We start from the raw sequence: 12,206 nt of genomic DNA, 5'->3' as shown, positions 1-12,206 counted from the left end.
GAGGACAGAATTAGACACAATGTTGGTGTGTAATGTGAGAAAAATCAAGCTCTCTAAAAAAGAAGCCTGGATTGAAAAAATGCCTTAGTCTTGGTGGCATTTTTCCTGACTAACCAAGGAGAGAATAATCAATGGGTTGCACTAGAATGAATACATCTTTTTATTTTCGACGTAAGTTAGCGACATATATCTTAAATAAAAATCTTTTTGGTGAAAAATAATTACAATCAGTGACTGCCAGCGCTTGAATCATTGGATAAAGTTTTCATTTTCAAGGCTTAATAAAACAAATAGAATTGGCAGCGGTAAAAATTTATTTAAGCTTTTTTCAGATTATTATGTATAAATATTTATTTAAAAAATAACCATTAAAAAAAACGTTATATTTTTCTTTATAGTGCTTCTAAAGAATTTGAACCCAATCAAACCGACTTTTTCCAAAATCAAGGGACTTCCGCGTATTTTAAACTAGAAGAATTGGAGCTTGGCTCGCAGTTTTGAACAGTCCTAATTTTTTGTTGTCAAAGTGTCATTTTTACCGATTTATTCATTGTTGCCATTTTTACCAGTGCCATTTTTACCAGTGCCATTTTTTACCGGTGTCATCTTTATCGAACATTCCTTCGTGGCAATGTGCCTTGCTAATGGCGTACAAAGAGTAAAATAAAATTCTCTTCAACAAGCTTTACTCGCATACAGACTCACATACACACATCTACACGAGTGTGTATTTGTGTGTATGTGTCTATATATGCATGCGTTTAAACATGGTCTGTACGTATTTTGATCACACTAGATGACCCATGCGTTTTGATATGAAACTATTTCCGCAGATTTCTGACTTGAGGACACATCTCTGCCAAACTATTATGCTATATGCCCCTCCCTCGCCTGGATTCGAACGCAGCCACCCTCACCAAGGACATCCACACTTTCTTTCACAAGAGAAGTAGGACCGGCATAAATGAAGGATGCGTGTAGACATGAGGGGGAGGGGGATCTTTCGTTTGGCCAAAATTCTTCAAACGTCTTTTTTATGAGGCGTGCAACGCTTACAAGTAGGTTTTGAAAGATTCCCGCGCGCAAACAGTCGTCATTACCCAGTCTGTTGGCCGGCAAGCGGCGCCACGAATACTTTTATTAGGTGCTGCCATCAAATTCGTCCACTGCGAGGAATGGCTGTTAAAGCGTCGTCTTAAAAGAATTACAAACCCAGTTTATCCTTTTTTTTTTTACAAACGTTACGCTCGCGCTCTTTTGCCACTTCAACATGTTGTTCTTTTATTAATTTATTATTTTATATCTCATCGAAAACACGTGGTTCTTGTTTCAATAGTTGTGCTGGAGCATACTATTTTTACGAAGTGAATCTCAAGAGTACCTATTCACAATGCTTCCCCACGGGACAGTGTTAGACGCCAGGGTCGTTTTTTTTTTAACGTAGAGAAAAGGAACAAAAATTAAAAAATGTTTCAGTCGTAAAGGATGTCTCCCTTCCACTAACTGAGAACAAAAAAATTAAAGAATATCTAATGATTAGATACTACATTTTGTTCTTGGCCCGAAGAGTCGTCGCTGTGTATGTTTAGCGGTGTTCTTACTAGATTTGGAGATTTTGTAAGGAATTTAACTCATAAAATTTAATCGAGCGGCTTCTTTGCTTTTAGTAAGATCGAGACGTAGTTTGCTACTTACTCTACCGCTATTTTAATTAACCTACTTCAAATATTCATTTCTATCTCTATTCCTCACATGGAACTAATTCCTAAATTATCTTTCATCCATGATATATGAAAATTTGGTAGTAGTTTTTATTCAATTGGAAATATTCAATAATTAAAAAATATGCCTGGCATACTAGGGGGCATTTGTTTAAAGAAGGCACAATGAGGCGGTGGATTTAAATTTCTTTGCCTAATATTAGTTATAATGTTTTTGAAGACTATATTTTTTTACATAGGAATCACCACTTATCAAGGCCCAGGGGCCACTCGATGATAAGCGTTAAAGATTGTACAGTAGTCAATAGGACAATATCGTAGTAATCGTTAGTAGTGTAAATTTGGTAAATTGGATGGTTTAAGGGAAATGGCTTATCAAGAATTTGTTTTTTGGACTTGAGGACGACCATATTGTAGTAAGCTGGAAAGCAGGCAAACGGAAGAGAGTTCCACAAGTGTGCAGTCCTACGAAAGAAGCTTTGTTCGCGTAATCTACGTTTAGTTTTATACACATATAAAGAGTGGGAAAATTATTGATAGTGTTTTCAGCTAGACGGGTGATTCTAGTGAAAGTTTGACAAGGGGGACGATAGATTGGAGCTCAGACAAGCACTTACCATGAAAATAACGATTACGCAAGCTCGTGTATGACATAATTCCTGATGTATATACCATAGAACCTCATTTAGCTAATGAAATGTTTTGAGGTGTTATGCTTCAAATCTAGATTGGCGTCTAAGAAATCTACGAGGTACGTTCCAAAAGCAATTCTTCCTATAAAAATTCCATTCAAATGGACCAGAATGGATTGCAAATTTTATTGTTATGATATGAAACTATGCATTCAAAATCTGATAGTTTCATCACTCTGTTTACAGATTTTGACGTTTGTGAGACGCTAAGAAAGCAGCAGCTGATATGGACGTGCGTTATAAACAGACATGCATCATTGAATCATTGACAAAACTACATTGACTATGGTGTCGACTTATAGAAAAATAAATTCTGGAACAGAAATGGTCGTTCGTTTTAATGGTATAACTCTCGTTACCGTCGGACTTTAACATTGATGTTGAAAAAATACAAATAGAAGGAATTAATACGGCACAATCTACGCATGACAAAACGCGCTTCAAGGTCAAAATCTAGGAAGCGTTACGTGTTAGATGGATAGGTTATGTCTGTTTACACATAAATCACAACTAATCAGGGCCTGGAGGCCACTCGAGGATAAGAGTTAATGGGTATACATTAGTCAATGGGATTATATCGTAGTAAACATAAGTAGTAGAAATTTTGTAAATTGGATTACTTAGGGGGACGGTTCACCAGGAACTTGTTTACGTTGGACTTGAAGACAATCAGATTGTAGTCAGCTGAAAAACAGGCAAACGGAAAGAAAGTTTCATAGGTGTGCAGTTCTAAGAAAGAAGCTTTGTTCATGGAATCTACATTTAAACTTAGATACAGATAAAGAGTGTGGGAGATTATTGATAGTGGGTTTGGCAAGACGAGTGTTTTTCGTGAAAGTTTGGCGAGGGGGGCATGGATTGAAGTTCAGATGAGCACCTGTCATAAAAATAACGATAAAGCAAAGACATGCTCGCAGCGTCTCTTCTGTGGGAAAGAGGTTGCAGGGAAGAGAAAAGGCCATCATCCATTAAGCTACGAAGTCTATTTTGAACTCTGTCAAGGCTGGATAAGCTGTTTCTAGCAGCTCTAGCCCAGATGTGGCAACAGGTTGCGATATAGAAAACAGCAATTCTTTCCCTCTGTCAGAAACATCGCTTTTAGAATGCTATGACTAGGGCTAGGAAAACAGCATATTCTATTTATTGTTTTTACTCTCGAATGTGTATACGTTGATATCTTATATGCTTTTTATATAGAGTGATGTGGTTCTCAGTTGATTTACTGTGTCCAGCTGTGTCAGATATATACCTGAGAGTCAAAGCAATGAAAATGCTGTTAACATAGTCCTAGTTATGACTAATAGAGAGAATAAAGAAATCAAGAGGAAGCTCTTGAAAGTAAAACCAAGTTTCATTTTCTATTTATTTAATTGTAATTTTAAAGTCTAAATCGTCAACTAATTATATTATTCCCGTTGCAAAGCTGATATGGGCGTGCGTTATAAACATATATGTTTATAACGCACAGTTTCTGTCTGTTTGTTTGTTTGCTTATAAACTCATAATAAAACTTTGAAAATTCACCTTCATTATCATGTACACTCGAAAAGTACATAAACCAGGGCCTTGGTAAATGGTCCTTTATTTTGATCAAAGGGTTTCACCGCATTATCGTGGTATCTGCGTTTGTTTGTTTTTTACCATCTAAATGGTGGAACGATAAAGTTGTCGCCCTAAAAAAGACAACACTACACCTTTATTTTAAAACTTTTATTGAAAAAAAAAATCGTGTAATTTGATTATGTAGAATGGCTGACATATTAAACGTAGCAGCTTTCAATCTCAATCACCGCCTCTATACGAGTCTAGTACTAAGAGCATACCTTTTCCACACGCACCGGCAGGAGCTCGGCGAATACTGTGCGAATGACGGGGATAAAGCCGGTTCAGCGGGTTCAGGTCGGGGGTGAGTGAACCAGTAAAAAAAAGGGTACAAAGTCGTAGCACTCTTTCTGAAGCCAGGCCTGAGTCTCTTTGGACTTGTGGGCCGATGCCCAGTGCTGCGGCCACACTCAGGGTCCGACAGCGATCAACTTATTGCACCAGGGATCACTACATTTTTCAGCACATTCAGGTACACTTTGCTGTTGACATTCAAGCTGACTTCGAAGATGTGAATTGACATGTTGTGACTCTCACTTGAAACCACACAAAACCGTGGCTGGAAACTTTGTTTTCACCGCACTGGATACGTTTCTGTTATTTAAGGCAATCGTTTGAAGGTGCTGGCAATGTGTATGTAATGGGGATGGTGTCTAGAGCAACAATTCTATCGTTTCGCCCTGCATCTTTTAAGAAAATATGACGATTCATTTGATTTAACAAATTTTATTATATGAGAATCATAGAAATTAGAAAGGAAATAAAAAAATACTAATAATAATATGAAGCTTTAGATTAATACCAGACAATGCCCTCCTTGATTTATTGGAAACGGTGTTTATGCCTAGAAAAGCTTAGGATCATTCATTTATCGACTCGTTATTTCAAATCCCACTGTATTTATGTGTGGTTGTTGATACGCCATGCGACCTTACGTAACTGGTTTGCATTTATTTTTTAAAATGTTGTGCTTCAAGTCATCCTCACATTTTAGTAAGATTTATCAAACGAGGATGGACAGGACAATAATTAAAATTGTTGCATCAAGAAAAGTCCCTTTTCTCAGACTGAGAACAGAACAGATACTACATCTTGATCTTAAGCCAAAGAACTACGAAACCGCGAGTGGTACCACTAAAATGGGCGACCTTCTGTGCTCCAGAATATATATGTTTTACAGAGTCACGACAATTATCAATATAATTTTGCTGGCGATGACGATAGTGCCCATGTATGGGCGTCCGGGGCGCGCGTTCTCACTCATCATTTCATAAATGTTCAACAGGCGTCAATAAAAGTTGACCGGTTCATTTTTTTCTTTATAGAGGAATTCAATGGCGCATCTCTCCTTCTGGCACACGTCTATGACAATGTTTGCTTTTCTAGAGCCATACACAACAAAGAGATGAAACTTCCAGGTCGTAAATGCATGCACATCTTTGATTATGGAAATTTGCTTGTGAGTTTTGGGCTTTAAATCTGTGTGTGCATCAAATAAAGGTTCTAATAGATTAATATTCTGTGATCTACATTCGTAATTTACATTTAAATTTGTTCTTACATACATGGTGAAACGATAAAATTGTCGCCCAAGAAAAGACGAGATGATTCAATTTCCGTTCGATAAATACTAGTTTACTTTTTTGTTGCGGATCATCTACTATTTGGCCAATTATATACAAATTCTTAGAGCGATGGGTGCCTTCTATTATGTCTGAAATTGACACAATGTTCAACGAGAGAGATCAGAATATGCACCGCTGTATTCTCTGTCGACTCAATTTATGACAACAGAACCATTGCCAACACCCTCAAAATGCAAATCCGGATAACAGGAACGTGTCCAGGGCGAAGAAAACCCGGCTACTGTTATGGTCTTTGGTGTTAGGATACTGGCGCTTCCCGCGGAAGGTTACTTGGTTGAGGAACATCATGGGAATGCAACCAGCTCCCCAGGGAAATAAACGATATGCAAAGATATCTAACGATAGGCACATGTTGGAAACATCAATAAAAACGGGTCGATATGTCGTCGACTATAACTGTCTGGCATGGGTCGCTTCTTGTGTGTTCATTGCGTCGTTACAGGCAGCTTTTCGTCGTCGCATTAATGGGATGAACCGCAGGCTAAAATCGAACACTTGTACAAAAATAGCGAACAAATGCATTTTTATTAAAATATATAATTTATTTAAAGTTCACAAGTTGGAAGCATATTTAGTCGACCCAATACGTGCACACCAAACTACTATGTTCTCCGCTTATGGGGTGCAACCTTCAACTGTTTAAAACAATGAAATTATTTCAATTCTCTCTTTCTTCATTGAAACAGAGAGAAAGGGAGTGAATGAGAGATATAGAGAAAGAAAGAGAGAGAGAGAGAGGGGGGCAGTTACATACATAACGTCTAAACATTGTTTTGTCTTTGTATCCATGAGTTCTTTCGGGTTTGACCTTTCAAATTGTAAGGTATTATATCGTTTTGCCTTGGTTCAATATTATAAATAAACATTGTTGGCTTGAGTGATAGCAGAACATTTTCCAAATCACAAACCCCGGTTTAACACATTTGGACCGCACGAGTGCAGATCAAGTTAGGCACAAGGTCCATTAATGTAGAAGCCCCTAGCTCCCTCAAAAGGGGCTACGTCATTGTGCCACAGTGTGCTTAAAGAGAGCGCAACATCATGCCACCTCATATCTTCGAAGTTGGCTGGAAACTCAACACCAACATGTAACTGGATGTGTTGAAGACTGTGGTGATCCCTTGGTGCAATCAAGTGGCCGCTGGCAGACCTTGGCAACGGTACTCGGCGCCGACTCGCGAGTCAAAAAAGATCTAGGTTTAGCTTCAGAAGGAATGCTACGACTTTATACCCTTCTCTCATTGCCCCCTCCCTCTTGTCCTGACTTGAACCCGCTGCACTACTTAGCGTGATCATACGTTGAGAACATCACCAACATGACTTCCCACAACACCAAAGCCAGCCTGATCGCCTTAGTATTCGCCGAGCTCCTACCATAACCTGTGGAAAAGGCATGCTCCCAGTTCAGGACCTTTACTGAGGCAGTGATTGACGCTGAAGGCGGCTACATTGAATAGATATCTTCTCTACTACATAATAACGTTGCCTGAACAGATTTCTTCAATAAATGATTTAAAAGAATACTGGAATGTCGTTTTCATTAGGGCGACAATTTTAGCGTCCCACACTGTATATGTAATTTCATTTTTTACATTCAATTTTTTCTTTTTAATTTCTGCCTTAATTTAAATGCGTCCTGACATATCTATGCAATATATATTTCATGTCTCAACCTGTTCCTCCGTCACATAAACCATATAAAGTAGCGGTGATTAGATTGACGCATCTAAACGAACTGATTATTATTTTTTTTCTTTTTCATAACTTATTGATAATCTCTCCGTTTTTCTATTCTCTACGTTTTTTTCTTCTCCCTCTTTTTCTACTCCATTTTCCACTCCAACTACATAGAATATCGTCTCATTTTTTTTTTTGCTCCTGCGCTCTTAACCTATTTATGATTTCATTAATGCTTTTGTTCAATTCATCCTCATCCTTCATATGGAAGGCACTTAAATTCCCATTTGGCTCAAAACTCCGCATAATAATCCTTATCTTGTATCTTTTAATTCTGAAAAGTAGGTGCGAGTAATATATATATATATATATATATATATATATATATATATATATTATATATATATATATTATATATATATATGTGTGTGTATGCGCGTGCGTATGTGTATGTATATGTGCGTGTATATATATATATATATTTCATAAAAGTATTGTCATTAACGCAATGCACCTTATCTCTCGTCTTTTGCCGTTTGTAGGTCACTTCCTGTAAGACTCCATCTTAGTATTGAAACTAAAAGAAAAAAAGGATTACCCCCCCACACACACACACTTGGTGCAAAACGAATGTATTGACCTTATTCAATTAAATCCTCATAACTCTTTTAATTCTTTCGTCTTGATGCCCTATTTTTTTTATTTTACATTTATTTCCTTCTCTTGAACTTTATTTCATATGGCTTTATATATAGCCATCAAAATAATACGCACCATGTGTCGCGCCATGGCTTTATTTATAGTAATTCAATAAAATTAAAAGCGTTTTCAGTTATCGCATATAATGTGTTAATATTACTTCGGTTTTATTTAATGTACAAGAGGGTGGAAAATATGTAGAGTCATTACGGCCGTAAATCTTGCACAATATACAAAAAAATTGTTTCGGAGATGGGTATATTTGCCGATGACACAACTCTCTATAACAGGCATGAGGGGAAAACAAATGAACACATATCTAAGGATATGGCAGAAACACTAGAGGATGACCTCCAATCTGTAGTGGAATGAGGACAAAAATAGATGGTCACATTCAATGCTGCCAGGACTAAACTTGTTTCCTTCAATAACTACAATAAACCTTCTCTACCATCAATAGCAATGGCCAAGAGCACATTACCTGAAAGTACTTCTTTTAAACTCCTCGTCCTAACGTTTACAGGGAACATGAACTGGAATAGATACATTGAGAGCATTGCCAAGGCTGCTGCAAAGAAGGTGGGATCTCTCTACCGTGCTAGAAAGCTACTAACGCCTGAAAGTATTCTGTACCTCTATAAGGCTACCATTCGCCCATGTATGGAGTACTGTTGTCACATTTGGGCTGGTGCATCTACTGCTTGTCTCTCGCTCCTGGACAGGGTTCAAAAGAGAGTCGCCAACCTGATAGGTCCTGAACTGTCATCTAGGCTTCGGCCTCTGTCCCATCGACGAAATGTTGCAACCCTCTGCAAGTTCTACAAATACTTTAATGGTGAATGCTCTGACGAACTACAAGCACTTGTACATCCTCTACGTGACTACACCCAACAAACCCAACAAGCAACTAAGTCTCATCCCCTTACAGTAGAGATCCCTAAGTGTAAGAAAGCCTTTTACTCCAATAGTTTCTTCCCCAGAAGTGCTAGACTTTGGAACTCACTTCCGGGATTTTGCTTTCCCAACTGTACTGATATGCAGAAGTTCAAGTTTAATGTGAACAAACATCTTGCTACTAAACTTCTTTCATAATGACCCTGCAAATTATATCCCCGATAGTAGCCCCTACTTTAAAGTGGCACTGTGCCTTGTTTGGGGTGAAAATTGATTACAAAAAAGAATATATAGACAAAAGCTAAGATGTTAATTTTTTACCCTGAACCCAAATTAGAATATGTTTTGTGAATTTGAATACTTACATTTACATATCGTCACTGCGTCTGTCTCTCGCGTTCCTTTCACTCTCTTTCTACTTCTCTCTCGCGTGTCTCTCTCTCCACACACACAGACACACACACACACACATACACACACACACACACACACATATATATATATATATATATATATATATATATATATATATATATATATATATATATATATCATTCAAACACGGTAGTTTTGAATGATATTGTTAATTTTAAAGCTTCATCGCCAACTCATTTTTCGACCTAATCTCAAAAAAAAAAAATTATTACACTTCACCACACAAATTTAAAACATTTATTACAGATCACTTTCTCAGCGATATTGTGAAAAATTTTTTATTCAATTTGCATTCAGTAAAACAGAAGTTATGATAAATTTTCTCGTGTTCAAAATCGTAAAAATATGTAAAGAGATGAGCAATGTTTCTTTATGACTAGTTTCCATAAAAACCACATCGTTTCAGCGACTACTGTTGCTACTAATTCGAAAAGAAAAGTAACAAGTAAAACAGAGAGGATGAAAGCATGAAAAGGAAGATAATTGGGGGGATTTTATTGAAAGCATACGAGTGCCGTGTACATCGTTATTACATATCTGTTTATGGAGACAAGAAATAAGACTGAAATTAAACAAAGAACGAGTGAATTTATTGGAAGCCTGGAAAAACATGGATTACAATAGAAAAATGCGAGCATGAAAAGTAATATTGCTAAGCTTAAACAAGCAAAAGTAAATGAGTAGTTGTAAAAACTGGAAAGGAAAAGGACAAATACTCTAGTAAAAAATAAAATAAATATATAACTTAAAATATTGCAGAATTCAGAATTGTTATTAAAATTTAATTTATAGCATTATATAATTAATTCTTTATGCTGCACTATTTTAAGTAATACATTTATTATATTTTTACTGGAATATCTAGTCCTTTTCTTTTCCCATTTTAACAACGAGTCATTTAATTTTCCGTGTTTAAGCTTAACTATATTACTTTTCATGCTCGCATTTTCTATTATAATGTATATATATATATATATATATATATATATATATATATATATATATAATATACATATGCATATATATATATAAACCTGATAATAACACTATCTGTAACAAGATAATTTATTAAGTAGTAAATCTGTATATAGTTAAGAGGAGCAATATATATATATATATATATATATATATATATATATATATATATATATATATATATACATCCAAACAAAATCGATGCATTACTAACACACACAATTCTATTTTGAAGATATTTCCACCTAAGAACATTATGCTAGATATTATTACTGGCTCGTTTTCTTTTGAACAGTTGTCATTTTCATCCGAATTTCTCCTAAAAGGATATGATAATTTATAAAGGATGGATAATTTATAAAGTTTGGACGTTTATCTTTGTCGCTTTTACTTAAATCCTCTTCCTTCCTTTACTTATTTCATATATTTTTTCCTTTTACTCTGTCTTATATGTATTTCTGTATTGCTAGTAAACATTCACAAGTCAAAGATGGTTTATTTTACACTCATGGTATTTTATTAGATATGGTGCGTCTTTTCTTTCAATGGTGGAGCTTCACCAAACAACACATCGGAGACAAATATATGGTCCCCAAGAAGAAATAATTAAAAAAAAATTCCCTTGGATAAATGTTGCTAAAAAGGAAGGGGTCTCTTTAAAAATTACAAAATTAAAAATATCTTACTTATTACAGAATATGTTGGCATCTGTTTGAAGAAAACCCCGTTCGAATACAAAGACTACAGGCAACTGCTAAATTTACAGTTCCCATATATGATTTCTATGCAATCTTCGTCTGAATTTTCGTATTAAGTTAAGAAATAAAGTAACTTAATTTTTTATAAATAAATTAATTAATCTAAGTAACAAGTCGAGTAGTATGAGGTAAATGATAGATCCACGTAAATTTGTATCTATACTTCATCCTAGATGCATAACATAGTTATTCCTTGCGTGCTTATATAAAGTTATGCATTTTTAGTAGCTCTACAAGTAAGTGTCTTTATGCGTTTACGGTTAATTGTTATTTTGCTTCTCTGATAAAAAAATTAGAACATATTTAAAAATTAAAGAGACCTAGTCTTTTGCTCAAGAATGATTTATACATAAAAAATATCTTAAAATATCTGCATGTCTTGATCTAGTAGATTATTTCAGTGTAATTTCTTTTAAATTTTAAAGGAAACACATTCTTAATTTAAAAAAATATTCAACAATAACACTTGTAATTACATTTATTTATTGTTGATCGCTGGTATGTTCTTATTAGCTTTTATTTAAAATAGGCAGATATATTAATATTTCCTAATTGATTATATATATATATATATATATAATATACAGATATAATATATATGCATATATATATATATATATATATATATATATATATAGAGAGAGAGAGAGATAGAAAGAGAGTGAGAGAGAGATGAATGGATAACAGATAAATAATAATGACTCAAAAACAAATAATACATAATACTTTAAATGTGTAATTCAAATATATTACGTAATTATTTACAGTAAATAATTGAATAAGTAACGTAAATGTAATAGAAATGAATAGATTAAACAATTTTTTTAAATATTCCAGATATTCAAATTGTTTTAGTTCGTACGGAAATAAAGAAAAGAAAAACATACACAATTAAAACTTTAGTAGTAACTCTGTAAGAATACGATTATCTATTCGAACGAGGTCAATATATTTTTGCAGTGGACAAGCCAAGTATTGTAAACCATTATATATTTTATTATCTACGACCTTTCGAATTTTGCCTTCATTTTAAACCTAATTACGAGAATTCAGTAGTATGGCTTAGATTGAGTAAAAATCAAATGTGGCGCTATAAAAAATTAACGT

The sequence above is a fragment of the Euprymna scolopes genome, chromosome 2 (assembly GCF_053919585.1).
Source record: "Euprymna scolopes isolate OS-2025 chromosome 2, ASM5391958v1, whole genome shotgun sequence".
Lineage (NCBI taxonomy): Eukaryota > Metazoa > Mollusca > Cephalopoda > Sepiida > Sepiolidae > Euprymna > Euprymna scolopes.
Note: the sequence above shows the minus strand (reverse complement) of the source record.